The 16,350-nt window shown below is 49.2% G+C and overlaps 1 protein-coding gene across 3 annotated transcripts in view; it reads left to right on the top strand.

The window, feature by feature from the left end:
• The window catches only part of LARGE1 (LARGE xylosyl- and glucuronyltransferase 1), a 538,054-nt gene that overhangs the window by 38,211 nt on the left and 483,493 nt on the right, over positions 1–16,350 (top strand). The window contains exon 1 of one of the 3 annotated variants that reach the window (XM_053226711.1): positions 5,610–6,290. The exons of the other annotated variants lie outside the window; for them this stretch is intronic. The gene's annotated coding sequence lies outside the window, so the exon portion shown is untranslated. Of the gene's footprint in view, positions 1–5,609; positions 6,291–16,350 lie in introns of those variants that run through there. 3 annotated transcript variants of the gene reach the window in all.

Genomic DNA, 16,350 nt, shown 5'->3' with positions numbered 1-16,350 from the left:
AGGGACTAGTGATCACTCGTGCAGTGATCACGGAGGCCGTGGGCAAGTCTATGGTGTATTTCTCAGCTGGGCCTCAGTGTCCGTCTCTGAACGCTGGTATAACACCAGAGTCTCTCACACTGTGAGGGCATGCAAGTGAGAATGTACATCAGGGTTCACTGTGATGCCGACCTGCTGGGTAGAAGCCTTGGATGGCTGAGGTTTTGGTCAAGACTGTTCCAACATCCGATGCGACTTGCACCCACATACTCTGAAAACTATGGCAGCCGTGCAGGGTCCAAAAGGCCGTGAGAGATTCCGTCTCGTTTCAGCTTACACCTGTTTTCTTGGTCATCCAGAGATGCTTTCGTGTTAGCGTGGGTGGGCACAATTTGGAGTGCTTGATTAACCCAGCAATTAATAAAAGTGGAGAGGTGACAATTGGTGTTACCAAGCTGCAATTGAAAGCAATGCATTTGGCTTCTCTCCACGCAAACAGATTGGTGGAGAAGCCACCCATGGGGAGGAACATCGGAGTGCAGAATAAGGAAGCTGGTTGGAAAAAGGGTTCAGAGCAAAAAGCGGTGTCAGGATGGGTTGCTTGGTTGATTATTCTTTCAGTCAACCGATATTTATTGAGTAATTCCTGTGGGCCTGATTCTGTGCCAGGAACTGAAGATACGTTTGTGGGTAAGGTGTAGCTTTTCTTGTGAAGAGCCTGAGACTGTTGATGATGGAGGTAATGGACACATAAGCAATGAATTCTGATGCTTTATAGTAGGTACAGGATAGATGGTATTCAAAGTTCATGGGGACCAAGGGAAGGAGAGGTTGGTGTCTTTTTTTCTTCTTAATTTTTTTTTAATGTTTATTTATTTTTGAGAGAGAGAGAGAGAGAGAGAGACAGACAGTGTGAGTGGGGAGACACAGAACTCGAAGCAGGCCCAGGCTCCGAGCTGCCAGCACAGAGCCTGATGCGGGGCTCGAAGTCATGGACACACGGATTGTGAGATCATGATCTGAGCCGAAGTCAGCCGCCCAACCGACTGAGCCACCCAGGTGCCCCCCTGAGTGGTTGGTTTTAAGAAAAAAGAGAGAGCAGTATTAACTTTACAGAAAAGTAGTGTGAAAACAGTATTTTCGCACAGGCAACCGCAGGAGCAAAGGTTTGGACGCATAAGATGGGGGGGGGGATATGCAGTTGATGAGCAGGGACTGGTTTGAATTTCAGCTCTGCCACTTACTAGCTGGGTGACTGGGCAAATCACTGAGCCTTCCTGTGAGTCGGTTTCCTCATCTGTAAAGTGGGCATAAAGACTCCATGCCTCATGGGGTATTGGGAGGATTCTTTCCTACTACGTGCAAGGTGCACTGTGCTTGGCCCGTGGTGACCCTCTTGTAGCAGTGAGCCCTGAGATACACCAGGTTCCTTGAGTGTGCCCTGCGTAAGAAGGACCTGAGACTGGAAATGTCACGGAGGGCCAGCTGTTAAAGGGGTCAGAATATCACACGTCCTGATTTTACCTCTGCAGACATTTACTCACACCTTGTTTAAGCCTTGTCTCCCCTTGAGGTACCCATTGATCTTACCCTTTAAGAAACAGCCATGTGTTTGTGATCTTGATCGCAAGGGATTGCACCTTGGTTCTTCATTCTCTCCTGGGGAGATGGCATAGGGCAGACTAGTAGACATACGCCAGTTGGTCTGAGCGTTGGGAGAAGCTCGGGCAGTGTCTGTTTGGACCTGGACCTTGTTCTGGCCGCACCGTTTGTAAACCACGTGACCTCACTCCTGGGTGGAGTTTCTGCACCTATGGCATTTTGTCTGACATGTATATATGTATCGTGTGAAACATTTATCTCAAGGACTAGGATGGAAACACCTTTGAAGGAAGGAACTGCCTCGTGTAGGAAAAGATGTTGATAAGCTACAACATGTTGTCCAATAGAAATAGAATCCACATATGTAATTTAAAGATTTCTGGTAGCAAGGGTAAAAAAAAAATAAGTAAAAAGAAACAGGTGAAATGAATTGTGATAACAGGTTGTATGTAAGTCAGTATAACCAAAATGCGTGTAAAAATTATTGCACTATTTGGTATTCTTTATTTTACACTAAGTCCAAGGTGGTGCATGGTTTATATTTATTGTGTAGCTTGATTCAGACCAGCACGGGACAAGTGTGGCTCCTGTACTGGGTGGTGTGGGTCCTGGGAGGAGCCAGAGTCACAATGCTGTAGCTCTTCCTCCCTCTCTCCATCTGTGTCTCTCTTCGTCTCTGTCTTTCTCTCCATGCTTCCCTCCCTGAAAGGGCTGAGAAGATAAATGAGCAGTGGAGACCATAGTGGATGCTTTGTGTGAATGGATTTTTGTCGACAATGAAGACCGGGATAAGTTTCATGGAAGGACACAGAGAAAGGGGCAGTGCACTAGGAATTTGCAAAACAGTAGCAGCCGTATGTCCAGCACTGTTCTAAGCATCTCACTGGAGCCTCTCTATCTGCACAGAACCCTAAGAGCTCATCATTTCTCCCCTTTTGAGAATGGGAAAATCAACACAGAGAAGTTAAGAAACTTACCCAGAGCCATGAAGCTGAGGTTTGAACTCAGATAAGCTGTCTCTGGAGCCCTGCTGTGCTAGTTACCTTAAAAAATCCAGGAACTGAATCTTACCATTCGGCCTGGACTGGGTAGTTTACACCAGAGGTTGAGGAGGCAGGAAGGCCCCAAGGATCATCTGGATGAGCCTGAAAGTCTGCTAGAGAAAGGGCTTTCTCCGGTTTGCTCCCATCTAGACCCAAGCCTGGTGCATAGTAGCTGCTTGGTAAATATTTGTGCACGTCGGTGGGGATGCGTTAGCATCAGTGGATATGATGACCCCTGAGCCCGTCAAAGGCTTGGAGACGAAGCTGTGCCTTTGTGGGATGGTCTCATAAATACAACCCTGGGTGAAGGGGACTCATGTGGAAGCATGTTCATATCCAGAGTTCTCGCTCTGAGCTGAGGACAGAGTTTATACATCCCATGCCAAAGCTCTTGTTTTGTTTGTTTTTCTAGCAAAATTAAGAAATCGAGATACAGCATAGCCAAGCCCAGAAAACAGTGTGCAGCTTGATATATTTTTAATAAGGGGAGTCCCCTATATAACCAGTTCTCACATCAAGAAATAGGGCATTTCCAGTACCCCAGAACCCCAGAGCCACCCTGCCCCCGCCCTCCCAAGAGTATCTGCTCTCCTGACTTCTGACCTTCATGTGCCCATGCTTTTGAGAAATCCTGATGATTGGAGATGGGGGGGAGGGGCAGTTTGTTTGTCTTGTTACACTGATGTTCTCCAAGGTTAAGGTTCTGACCTGATTCTTGTGCCCATTGCGCAGATGAGAAACGAAGGCTCACATCGGTAATACAGCTTGCCCAGGTCTCATGGCTTGAGCATAGATCGGCAATTCAGACCCAGAGCTTTAGTGCTCCAATGCCTGTGTTCTTGACCATCCCATATCCATAGGTCTCCTTCTACGACATTTTGTCTAAAACGCAAGGTTGGGACGTTCAGGATGAGATTGCTGGTCTGAGCAATATTGGAGCCGCCTCCTTGATGCTGCAGAGGAGGGCTAGCCATCCCGGCTCAGAGCTCAGCGTGCTGGATTTATCCCAGAGGCCGCACCTCCCGCACCTTCCAGAGTGGCTTGGCTGGCGAGCCCATGCCGGGTGGGGTGACAGGGACAGGTGGGCGGGTGGGTTCCTCAGTGCCCCATGTTCTCCACCCCCGCTTGTTGCTGACAGGCTCGCCCAGGGCTCTGTTGGGGGGAAGCTTTCCATTCAAAAACAGCTCACTCCCACCTAAGTGGAAAGGACTCTGTGCTGCCACACACACTGGTCTCCTGCTCTGGGGACACGGCTGGGGCTGCTGCCTGTGAGGACCTTGGAGTTTAGCACCCATCAGTGCTCCTGGGAGGGAGCCAGAGTGGCAGGCTGGGGAGGGCAGCCCCTGGCTGGCCTGGAGGCCCCTCAGAGGGTTGGAATTGGGCATACGTATTCTACGCTGGGGAGCTTTGCTCTCTCCGTGGCACTGCCCTCTGCCCCCACCGCTCTCCAGTCCAGAGGGACAGGTGGTAGCTGTCATTCTGCAGTTGGCCATGGCCTGAGAGAGATTTGCCAACAGTTCTGGAATAGAGATACCCCCCAGCCTCTTTGGCCCGGAGAATGCCGCTTGACCCATAAAACTGCAAACAGGCAGTCCCTCAGCCTGGCTTTCTCTCTGCTAGGACGGGAGTGGATAGCAGGCAGAAATAGAAGCTATTACCCTAGGCTCGGTGCCCTGAGGACTGAAATTTAATTCAAAAAGGCAAAATAAAATCATCCCTCTGAGGCAGTGGTTCTTATAAAAATAAAGCCAATATTATTATAATAATCCTAGCAAGTGAGTTGCTGAACGATTTACTCTTAGCTGGCCACTGGGCCTAGCATCAGGGATTGAATGGCATAGCTCTGGAGCCAGATTGTCTAGGGCTGAATCCTGCCGTCCTCTGCTTAGCTGTGTGACCTTGGGCAAGTGACTTGACCTCTCTGTCCAGCTGCGACGTGGAGCTGTCGTGTTCATGAATGGGTCCACGTGGAGCCCTTCGGTTACTGCCTGACATGTTAAAGGCTCAGTAAACTTTCATGTGGTGATGATAATGAAGAAGATGATGGTGATGAAGACGTGCACGGATCGGTTCTAGTCTCTGAGCCATCTGGGGTGCTAGATAATTTCGTCTTCACAGTTCACCTGCAGAGAAACTGAGACGCAGATAGGGTCAGCTCCTGGCCGGGAGGCCACTGAGGTGGAATGTGAACCCAGCACAACCTTCTGCAGGCTTTCCAGTGAATGGCGGGTAAAGCTGCTGTTGGCTTTCCCAGAACTACACACGTTTCACACATTCTTCCCATAGTTGCAGGAAAAAAACAGGACAGATGCTATTTATTTTATGATCCATTTAAAATAATACACATAACTAATGTTTGCTGAGTGAATGGCCCCATTTCAGCTGCTACATTTCCATGGCCTTTGTGTGTGGCTTGTGTCTTGAGACCTGGGTGAGAAAGTTCTGTGGTCCTGTCAGACCTGAGGCTCCTCGTCTCTCCTCGTCTCTCCTCGTCTCTCGATGATGTGCTCACGAGAGGGGGAGAGGCTTTGATGTGGGAGGGTGGAGGCAGAGGAGTCTTCAGAGAAGTGAAGCCTCGCTGTCTCATCTGTCTGTGCTTGGTGTCTGTTGCCAAGGCTGGCTGGACCCTGCTGACCTTCAGCCCTTCTTTAGGTCCCATCCTCGGGACCTGTACCAGCTCTGGGAAAGGACCAGAGCAGCCAGGAAACAGGAGAGTCGGGTTTGACAGAGATAGGAGGGCACTGCACAGTCTGTGGAAAGAAGGTACCATTTTCGTGTTGAAGTTCCCTGAGTAGAGGCAAGAAACCAGCACCAGAGAGGAGGCCAGAGGAAGGGGGGGGGGAGAGAAAAATGCCATAGGGGTGGAGAGTGAGGGGGAGGGGATGGGGCAGAGGTGGGCGCAGGGGCTCAGGAGGAGGGAGGTGAGCCTGGTGACTTGTATTTGGAGTTTTGTGCCTTGGGAAGTGCAGGGCAAGCCTGGGGTGGAGCCAGCGGGGAGGAAGGATGTGAACAGCAGGTGGCAGACAGTGGGAGGGTGGAGGATGGCTCGGGAAGAGAAGGGATCCCACAGGTTTTAGTGCCAGAATAGACTCCAGGCCCCGGGATGGGGTGCCGCTGAGAGGCAGACCCTGGCCCACCTTTGGCCACGCAGCGGGTGAGTGGCCAAGCTCCCTGACTCCCACCCCAGTGCTCCCTGGCTGCCAGGTGGCCTCTCAGGGCAGAGGAGGGTGAGGCTAGAGGGGCTGGAGTCTGCTCCTCAGCTCAGCCTATGGGTCTCCCGCCTGCAGCAGAGTTTCTGAGAAGGTCCACCCGGGGACCTCGGCCTCCGTGCCCGACGCCATTCAGAAGAGGCTCCACAAATAAAGTCCACGGTGTGTCTGTCTCTTTAGTCCAGGAACAGCTTGAGCTAATCGAGGCGTGCCTCTGCCGTGTGCGGCTCCTGCCAGGGGGGTTAAAAAAAGAAATACTCACACCGATCCAAGGGCTTTTTGTAGCAGTGCAGAAATAATAAACCCAAACACAGAGGCGAGCCGTTTCAGGAGCGAGGTTGGTGCCTTATCGGGGTCACTTTCCGCCAGCTTCTGCCGGGCCCCGGGAGACCAAAGCTGTCAGACGGCCAGTTCCGCCCCCTCCATAGGGGCAGGGCGATCTCGTTAAGGGGCAGAGGTGAGTGGGAATGTTTCCTGGTGAAAGGATCCGATTTTAGTGTTTGTTTTCCCAGTGAGGTCAGTTCCATGGCCCTTGACCATGGTTCCCTATTTCCTGCCAGCCTGCTCCAGGAAGACCAGCTCCCAGCGTGAGCCGGGCCAGCCTCCCCTGCCCGCGCTTAACTCCTGGTCCTTCCACTCCATGAGAACTGGGTTTCACACATGTGGAAGTTCAGGTCGAGAGATGTAAGGGGCTTGCCCAAGGCTTGTACACAGCTCTGGTGGCGGTACTGGTGATGATGATTAGTGATGGTGATTGGTGATGGCGATGGAGAGGCGTAGCTGCTGGTTGGTTGCCTGGGCACTGTGTTAAATTCTTTGGTGATGAAGACCGTGTTGATAACAGTAATGGCTAGCACTGACCGTGTGTCTGTTCCATGCCTCACTTTCCTCTTTAAAATGGGACAGCTTTGGGGCAACTGAGTGCCTCGGGCAGTGGAGCATTGGACTCTTGATTTGGACTCAGGTCATGAGCCCAGGGTCATGGGATCCAGCCCCATGCCTGGCTCCGTGCGCTGAGTGTGGAACCTGCTTAAGATTCTTTCTCCCTCTCTCTCTCTCTCCCTCCCTCTGCCCTTTTCCCTCTGTCTGTAAAATAACCAGAAACTGTGATAGCTTCATGGGGTTGTTGTGGGTTAGGGTCTTCGTGGAGATTGTACAACTTAATATGTGTAAAGCACTTAGTGCTGCCAGGTTGGTGTTTGTTCCCAGTATCATTTGCTATTAATTAAGCCATCAGAGGTGCACTTGATCTTGAAACCACTCTGTATACCCCCTGTATGTATGCATGCGTGTATGTGTGTGTGTATTTTTAAAGTTTATTTATTTATTTTGAGAGAGAGGGAGAGAGAAAGAGACGGGGAGAGAGAATCCCAAGCAGCTGTCAGCGCAGAGCCTAATGTGAGGCTTGATCCCACTACCATGAGATCATGACCTGAGCCAGAATCAAGAGTTGGATGTTTAACTACTGAACCACCCAGGTGCCCCTGTATGCCCCCTGTAAAGGCTCAAGTCAGGAGGCGCCTAGGTGGCTCAGGCTGTTAAGCACGTGACTCTTGATTTCGGCTCAGGTCATGATCGCACAGTTCGTGAGTTCAAGCCCCGCATCAGGCTTGCACTGACGGTGCGGAGCCTGCTTGGGATTCTCTCTCTCCGCTCTCTCTCTGCCCCTCCCCACTTGCTCTCTCTCTCTCTCTCTCTCTCTCTCTCACCATGAATAAACTTAAAAATGTTCTTTTAAAGGGTTAAGTCAGAACCTTCATTCTTTCTGATAAGCCACGCATGATCGTGCCATGCTGTGTGTGGAGAGGCCCTGCAAGTGAGTGAATGGCTGGTTGAAAGGTGGGTGACAGGACACATCTCTGTTCTAGATCTTTCTTCCTTGACACCCCCCGTCCCCCACATGCTGCTCCCTACCCTCCTAATTTTAGTGTTTGTTTCCCCAGTGAGGTCAGTTCCATGGCCCTTGACCTTGACCTCCACCTTTCCTAATACTGTTCTCTCATTTGTTGATAAAGAATATAGATGGGGCGCCTGGGTGGCTCAGTCGGTTAAGCGACCGACTTCAGCTCAGGTCACGATCTCGCGGTCCGTGAGTTCGAGCTCCGTGTCGGGCTCTGGGCTGATGGCTCAGAGCCTGGAGCCTGCTTCCGATTCTGTGTCTCCCTCTCTCTCTGCCCCTCCCCCGTTCATGCTCTGTCTCTCTCTGTCTCAAAAATAAATAAACGTTAAAAAAAAAAAAAAGAATACAGTGCAGTATTCTGTCACTCTGTCAACAAATGAGGGATAGTTTAGCTGAATGACTGCTCGTAACCGTCACCAGTTGTCTGTTGACTTTAGTTTTGCAAAGGCTCTGACTCTTCCCCCATTTTTTTTTCTTTTTTGAAGGTGAACAATTAACTCTATTCCCTCTGCTATGGATTAGTGAGCATGAAAATTGAATGTCGCCAAATGTGCACCAGTGTGTTTCACGCAGTGAGAATACTCTTGTTTCAGGGAAAAGTTACAGAGAGACAAAAAGGAGGGGGGCGGGAAAGAAAGAGGGAGCTGTTTGGGTCAGCGTCATAACAAGCAAGATGGTGCTCAGATACCTCCTATTCTGAAGCCCCTGCTGTGGACCTGGGCAGATTCAGGTACCTCTGCTCTGGCCTCCAGCAGCACCTCTGCGCTGACCTCAGTGCTGGAACCCGCCAGGATAGGTGGCCGTTTGACCATGCCCATGTCCTTCCCGGGCTGGAGCTGTGACTTTCTGCTCCCATGACCTGACTCTGTGCTGGCACGTAGTGGGCTCAGTAAACGTTTATGGTACATAAAAGCTTTGTAAGTGAAGAGCTTTATTTCACTCTGCCTGTTTAGTGCTCGAGCTACCCTAATTGCTTCTTTCCTGTTTTCTCTTGCCCATATGGACCTGGGTCAGTTTTAACTGCTAAAATGAACTAATTTGAATTTAATCTGAATTAATGGTATGCATGCAAGTCACTGCTCATTTAATTAATTTGTCCGTGTCATCAAATAAGCATTCTGAGGTCCCCTAAGTGCAGAGCATTCTGTTTGACGGGTGGAACACAAAAGGTGACACAGAGGCCCAGGATGTGGGCTTTAACACCAGAACACCTGAGCTCAAGTCCTGGTTAGACAGTCTGTTTCTGGCTTCAGGTGGTGACAGTGAGTAAGAGCACTGATTCCGGGTGTGAGTTTGAATCCGGCCTCCACCACTTAGGATCTGTGTGACCTCAGGCAATTTACTTAACCTTTCTGTGCCTCACTTTCTTTCCTCTTTAAAATGGAATACCTCCTTGGGGTTGTTGTGGATTTTAAACAAGTTAATATATATAAAGCACTTAGTAGCAGGTTGGTATTTGTCACTAAGTTTCAGTGCCCTCATGCGTAAAACCTGACTCTCTCAGTACCTACGTCTTCATAGAATTGGGATGAGGCTTGTATGGGTTTCCTGTGGCTGCTGTAACAAGATACCATTAACTGGGCAGCTCAAAAGAGCAGATATTCATCGTTGCACAGTTGTGGAAGCTGGAATTCTGAAGTCAAGGCACCCCAGCAGGGCCGAGCTCCCTCTGAAACCTGTAGGACAAGCCTTCTTTCCTCTTCCTAGCTTCTGGTGGTTGCCAGCAATCTTGGGTCGTCCTTGGCTTGTAGATGCATCACTTTTATCCTGTGTCGTCAGGGTGTTCTTTCCGTTTGTCTTCACATGACATCTTTATAAGGACACCAGGCACCCCGGAGAGGAGGGCCCACCCTATTCTAGTATGACCTCATCTTAATTATATCTGCGATGACTCTGTTTCCAAATAAGGTTTCATTCTGAGTTCCTGGGGGTCAGACTTCAACATGTCCTTTTTGGGAGGACACAGTTCAACCCATAACGAGGATGGAGTAGAAGAATCCATGAGAAGCAGTGGACACAGAGCCCAGAAGAGAATAGTGCCAGTGAACATTGGCTGTGCCTGTCATTGCTGTTACCCTGTCATCATTAACACAATGGCAGCCCTTTGCTGGGTGGCCGTGGGAGGGTCTCTGAACATCTATGAACCTCATGTCTTCACCCTGTTGGTTAAAATACGAGCTTTCCCATGTATTAACTGAATGGCGTGGCCCGTCTTCCAGGGCGAGGCTGTTTTTTCACCCCGCTGATCTGCAGCGGGTCTCTGCGATGGGAGGAAGTAGGACTAGTCCCTCCAGGATGAAGTGAGGCCCAGTGTGTTGGTGGCCTAGACACATGGTACTTCCCATGCTTGCCATCCTTCAATCATGGTGGGTGATTTATAGCCCATTGAGGACAAACTCCTGTGGGGGCCACTGCACAGACAAAGAAGGGTCCTTTTTCCCTTCCTATGGGGTCAGGAAGGCTCAAAGCTGTCTCCAGACATCAGCTGATTTGGATTTTCCAGATCTCCAGTTGCTTTTGCAGTCAGAATGGGGAAAAAAAATTTTTTTTTTCCACTTGGGAGCCGAACAGATTTGCTACAGAGAAGTCTAGATATCTATGGAAACAGTCCTAATTTTAGCCTTGCCACACTTAATGCCAGCTCGGAGAGTGCTGTCTTGGGTCAGGGCCCAGAGAATGGGGAAGGTGAGCAGGCCTGAAAGGGTCAGAATGAGCACAGAGTAGCCAACTGACAAGCAAGAATTTGGAGGGTGCTGCAGTCTCAGTGGTCACAAGGGACTGACTCCGGGGAGAAAAGGTGTCTGGAGAGAGGGGCTTTGAGAGATGAGCATGTATCAGAAGTTAGTATTTGGACCCAAGCAATTTCCTTCCCCTCCCCCTCCCCCTGTCCAAATTCTGCTCATTTTCAGCCCAGTCCAAGACCCTTTCTTCACTCCCCTCCCCCCCCCCCACCTTTGGAATCAACCACAGCTGCCTGGACTTCCTACCATTTTTATGATTCTGAGGAAGCACTTCTGGCCTCTCATTTCATTGTAAGGTTAGTCTGTGTATCTTGCAGTCTCCTGTTTGTTTTTTAGCCCCTCGAGGTCAGCCATGGTCATTGTCGTGTCTGTAGGCTGAGCCTGTCATGGAATGGACATGCAGAAAATGCAAAACGAGTGGAATTAGACATGACTGGTGGTCTCCTGTTGCCCAAACCAGGGCCTGAGCAGCCTTGAAAAGGACATTGAATGAATGAGAATAATAGAGTACACAGAGACCCCTTTGGTGGGAAGAGTCCACATGGATGGGAATGAAAATCACCTGTCATTGACTTAAGGACATGCTTAAGCTTAAGCTTAAGCTTAAGCTTAAGGACATGCTTAAGACAGGTAAGAGGTCCCGCATGGTATGCTGGGTGTTGAGTGCAATGGGGTGTGGGGAGAAATGGACAGAGATCATTTCAGGCCATGTAGGGAACATCGCTTCCCTGTGTCAGCCCTGTCCTCCTAGCCAGCTCAGCTCCTAGCAGAAATCATCCTAGAACATCAAACACAGCACAACCCTTAGATATCATCCAGTCCTGTGTGTTTTGAAGTGTGATATTCAAGACAAGCATTTTTATATTACTATAAAACTAGCATCCTACACCTGCCATTTCTCAGGTATTACTGCTTAGGGTAAGATAGGTCACAGTAGCTCTCTCTTGCAGATCCCACGGATTACATGGTGGTTCTCCTGCATGCCCCTGTATGTGTGAGACCTATAATGAGCAATGTCCTATTATAACCATTTGGAAGTCAGGCTTATGCAGATGGAAGAGGTTGCTGATGTGAATTCTTGTATTGCATTTCCAAATACCTTGCATTCTTTTCATCTGGATGAAAAGCAACATAGCTGTGGTAAAATAGGGAAGGCCGTGTGCAAGAGACTGCACAGATCAGTTCAGCCTCCTCTTTGGAGTGCTAAGGAAGTGGGCGAGGCATGGGTTGACCAGCTGGCCCTGATGGTGTCAGCACATGGGGCTTAGACCACATCTCCTCCTGTTGTCAACCCATCTTGACATGCTAGACAGAACGTAAACTAGTTCCTACTATTTGGGAGCTTTAAGTTCTGTCATTTAATCCCGCCAACAACATCGTGTAGCGAGCAGTATTTCTCCTTACTGTGCAACCAAGGGGAGGCTGAGACATAAGGACTTGAAATAACTTGCTGAGGCCTGTCCTGTGGATAAGACGTAGATCCAGTGATTCAACATAGCCCCCTCCCATGACATTTAGCTGTGTCAGGGAGCTGCAAACCTATCAAAATGAGCTTTTAGATTTTTGCAAATAGAAACACAGGCAGAGGTATGGTGCCATTTGCCGCCTCTTGGGAAAGATGTGCCCAGTGAGTAATAGAACTGGGGCCAGTGTGCAAGAGTTGCCTCAGCCGCAAGTGAGTCTGAGGGCTGGACAGGAGTTTGCTGGGCAACAGGATGCCTCCCTCTTGGGTGGCTGTTTGTCCAGCACCAGCAAAAGGCTGTTTGCCTGGTGTGAGAGGTGGGTAGGCAAAGTGGGTGTGGGTCCCTTGGTTGGTTCATTTCCCCTCTGGGTACTACGGAGGGGAGTGAGCAGCCCCAGCTGGCAGGGTGAGTCAGAGCAGAGCCCAGAATAGAAGCCAGAGGGCATGTATGTAAAGGCCACCTCTATCCTAGCATTCGAGTTTTAAGATTCTCGTTAAAGATGATTAAGCTTTTATGCATAGCAGTTTGCACACTGCTGTAGGATCAGTTGTTAGTGTTGCCTGGCAACAGCTGTCTGAGTTAGCCACGCCCACCAGAGAGTAATTTACTGGGTCACCCAGGGTCCAACTCACTATTTGTACATTATCTAGTCCCCTCCCAGCTCCCTAATTCATCCATCCATCCATCCATCCATCCATCCATCCAAAGAGCACTTTTATCAGGTATCTGTTTGGGGCTAGTTTTATATTTGGCAGCATTCTCTCTGCATTGCTGGGAGTGCTTAGGATGTGGTAAAATGGAAATCTGGCTCTGCCTATTTGTATCAGCACAATAGAGCCCCCGTTCGTTGAGACCCTAAGCTCCAGGAGGCAGGGCCTTTGCTCATTTCTAGGTCTCTAGTGCCTAGAAGTATGCCCAGCACAGAGTAGGTGCTCCATGAACATTGGTTGAAAAAAAGAGTGAATGAACTGAGTGTCTGCTATGTGTTTGGCCCTGTGGGAGGTGTTTTACATAAAACTTAAAAAAAAAAATTCTCCCAGTAACACATCTCTCATCCTACATGTGTCTGTCCCCCATTGTAGGGTACTAGCTGGTGAGTGCCAACCTTTACTGTAAACATTATCGTACGCGCTTGCACAGCAGATAATAATCATCACTGAATAATGTAGCTGCTATTATCCCCATTTTACAGATGAGGAAATGAGGCACAGAGACGTTAAGTAACTTGCCTAAGGTCACACAGACTCTCTTTCTTCAAGCCATTTTTCCTTCCTTCCATACGAGCGCCGTCCAGTAGAACTTTGTGGTGACGAAATGCTCTGTTCCTGCCCTGTCCAGTATAGTAGCCACTAGCCAGAGGTAGTTACTGAGCACTTGAAATATGTTTAGTGTGACTGAGAGACTGAATTTTTAGTTTGATTTCATTTTAATTGATATAAAGGTAAATGACCGCAGGTGGCAAGTGATTACCTTATTGGATAGCACGGTTCCTTCCTATGCGATCTGTACATATTCTAACAGTTTACCGTAATTGTTTAGCATGTGCTGCAATTTTTCAAATGCTTTACAGCAGTAAGTGATTTAGGTTAATCCTCACAGTCACAAAGGAACTAACGAAGGTCAGGGGTCAAGCACTTCCTCCCACCCCCGAGATTTTACAGTCAGAAAGTGGCATAGCTGGATTCTACCCCAGAGAGAATCCCAGCGTTTTAAATGATCTCCCTGTTGCCCTCCCTGTTTTCCGCACATACAGCAATGGATATCGCCATGAAAAATGAGGTCTTGGTGTTCTAAGTGGTTTTGAACCTCACACACAATGCCGCTCTCTTCCCTGCTTGGGAAAGGGGTCAGCCCATATGCAGGCTTGCGAACTCACTGTTCCCACCAAATGACTCATTTGGGTCGAAAACATTTATTTACCTGAAGTAGAGTTGTGTCAGTGTCACTCTGAAATAAAATAAGATGCCAGTATTCCTTGCCAGGATGTTCTTTAGTGAAAACAAACAGACCAAACAAAAGCTGCTTCTTGGTGTAATGGTGATAATATTTCGAGGTCAGGCTGGGAAGGAGAGGAAGAAAATGGAGCTGAAATAATCCGCAGTCCTGCTGGGGTGAACAAGGGACTGCAGCCTTTGGGCAGAATGAGCAGACTCTACTGCTCCTGGCTGTACCCTCCCTTCTTGAGGATGGGTGGGAGAGGGCTCTGTGTCAGGGCTGGGGTGGCAGAGGTCACTGAATTGTGTTCCACAGTAGAGGTCAGCTTACTTTGCGAGAAAAATTCATCTGACTGTGTTTTGCATGCTGGGCTGAGGCCGTCTGTCATTCATGCCCATGGCTCATCCAGAAACCAAACAGGGATTCAGGTTACAAGCAGAGCTGGGGGAACGGGGATGGGGAGAGAGACATAGAAAGAGGGTGAGAGGGATGGGCCTAAAGGATGAGGCCACATCAGGACCATGGTCCAAATACAGGCAGTGATGGTGGATGGAACCCAGGGACCACAGGCCAAGAGTGCTTTGGGTTCTGAGAAGCAGGGACAGAAGAAATGTGGCCTCTGGGGAAAGCCTTGCTCTCTGAGGGCTTTGATTGGCCAGTTAGACACACATTCTTCTTGTTGCTATCTCAAGGTGGTCACACAGCCTCCCAGACCAGCCCCTTCTCTCTGTGTGTTTGTCCATCCATCTGCCCGCCCACCCAGCCAGCATTTGAGTCTGTCCGTGATCCTGAGGATAGGGTGGTGAACAAGGCACCGTCCTTATGCTTGAGGAGGTCATAGTCCTGTTTGGAGACATGTACGTAGGCATGTGTTTATGAAGCAGGTAAAGAAGGCATTGGATGCTCTGCACCCCATGGTCAACAGCACTTTGGCTGTGTAGCTTTTGCCAGTAACATGAGGCCAGCATGGCTTTCTCTGCTTCTCCTGTTGTCTTTATCATACATGTAGTTACTGTCTGCATTATGCTTCGGTGTATTTAAGTTATGCTCAGGGTAGCCCTTTACTGCATCTTTATTGTAACCCTCCTGAGGATAGGGGTGTCCTTGGGACCCAGCCCAATTATAGACATGGCTAGGGACTCCAGGACCATGAAACTAAATCAGAGCCCCTTAAACTGGAAGGGATCTTAACAGTCCTCAGTGACTTGAAGGGCCATCCCAGCTTTCTCCTCTGTCTTTGCCTCTCTTGGGTAAGGCCCACCAGGGTATGTTCTGTCATGAGCTATTGCCAGTCAGTGGAAGAAGAAAGGGAAGCCTCACCTCTCACTGAAGACAGAGGTTCACCAAAGCTCGCCACACCTCCATGCACTTTACGGTCCCCCTGGAAACAGGTGAGGGATTAGTTTTCTGGAGTAAAAACGTGGGACGTTACATATTACTTTGCATTTAGGTAACACTGAAATGTAAGCATGCCAGACAATTTGTTTGGTTATACAAAACTCCAGGTTTCTCTTGGTGTCTTCAGTGTAAGAACCACAATCTACAAACTTTTGGAGAAAAGGCACTCTTACCCACTCCCCTTGCCCCTTTACTCCTAATAAAGTTCACCTGAGCCTAGAAGGAGTCCAAGGCCTCGTTCAGACTCCTAGAAATGGGGATGGCATCGTCCAGCATTGGGAGGGGTGCCACTTCCCACCCTCCCATCAGGAGGCGGGAGGCAGTAGGCAGTCGAGCAAGCAGAGAAGGCATGGGTCCCTCTGAAGCCGGAAGAAAGAAGGTCACCAAGTTCATGGGAGTTTATTTTGTGTCAAGGGCTTAATTCATGTTGTTTTACTGTAATTGTCTTGGGTTCCTAGTGAGCCTGTATTAATCTCCACTTAAAAACGAGGGAACAGGCGCGCCTGGGTGGCTCAGTCGGTTGAGCATCTGACTTTGGCTCAGGTCATGATCTCACAGTCTGTGAGTTCGAGCCCCGTGTTGGACGATGTGCTGACAGCTTCAGATTCTGTGTCTCCCTCTCTCTCTGACCCTCCCCCGTTCATGCTCTGTCTCTCTCTGTCTCAAAAATAAATTAACATTAAAAAAAACAACAACAACGAGGGAACAGGGGCACCTGGGTGGCTCTGTCGGTCAGTTAAGCATCCAGCTCTTGATGTCGGCTCAGGTCGTGATCTCATGGTTAGTGAGATCGAGTCCCTCATGGGGCTTTGCGCTGACAGTGTGGAGCCTGCTTGGGATTCTCTTTCTCTTCGTCTCTCCCTGCCTCTCTCTCTCTCTCTCTCTCTCTCAAAATAAATAAACTTAAAAACAAACAAAAAAACAACAAAAAATGAAAAACCATGGAACACTGTAAGCCCAGGAATCCCATTTTGGACTTACAACCTTCAGAACCATACGGATGCAAAATTTGTGTTAAGCATCCCTGCCCCAAATGTCTTACAGCTACTGAGTGGCAGATTCTGGGACTTGAACCCTAAT

The sequence above is a fragment of the Acinonyx jubatus genome, chromosome B4 (assembly GCF_027475565.1).
Source record: "Acinonyx jubatus isolate Ajub_Pintada_27869175 chromosome B4, VMU_Ajub_asm_v1.0, whole genome shotgun sequence".
Taxonomy (NCBI): domain Eukaryota; kingdom Metazoa; phylum Chordata; class Mammalia; order Carnivora; family Felidae; genus Acinonyx; species Acinonyx jubatus.
Note: the sequence above shows the minus strand (reverse complement) of the source record. Positions and strands in the feature narration are given on the sequence as shown.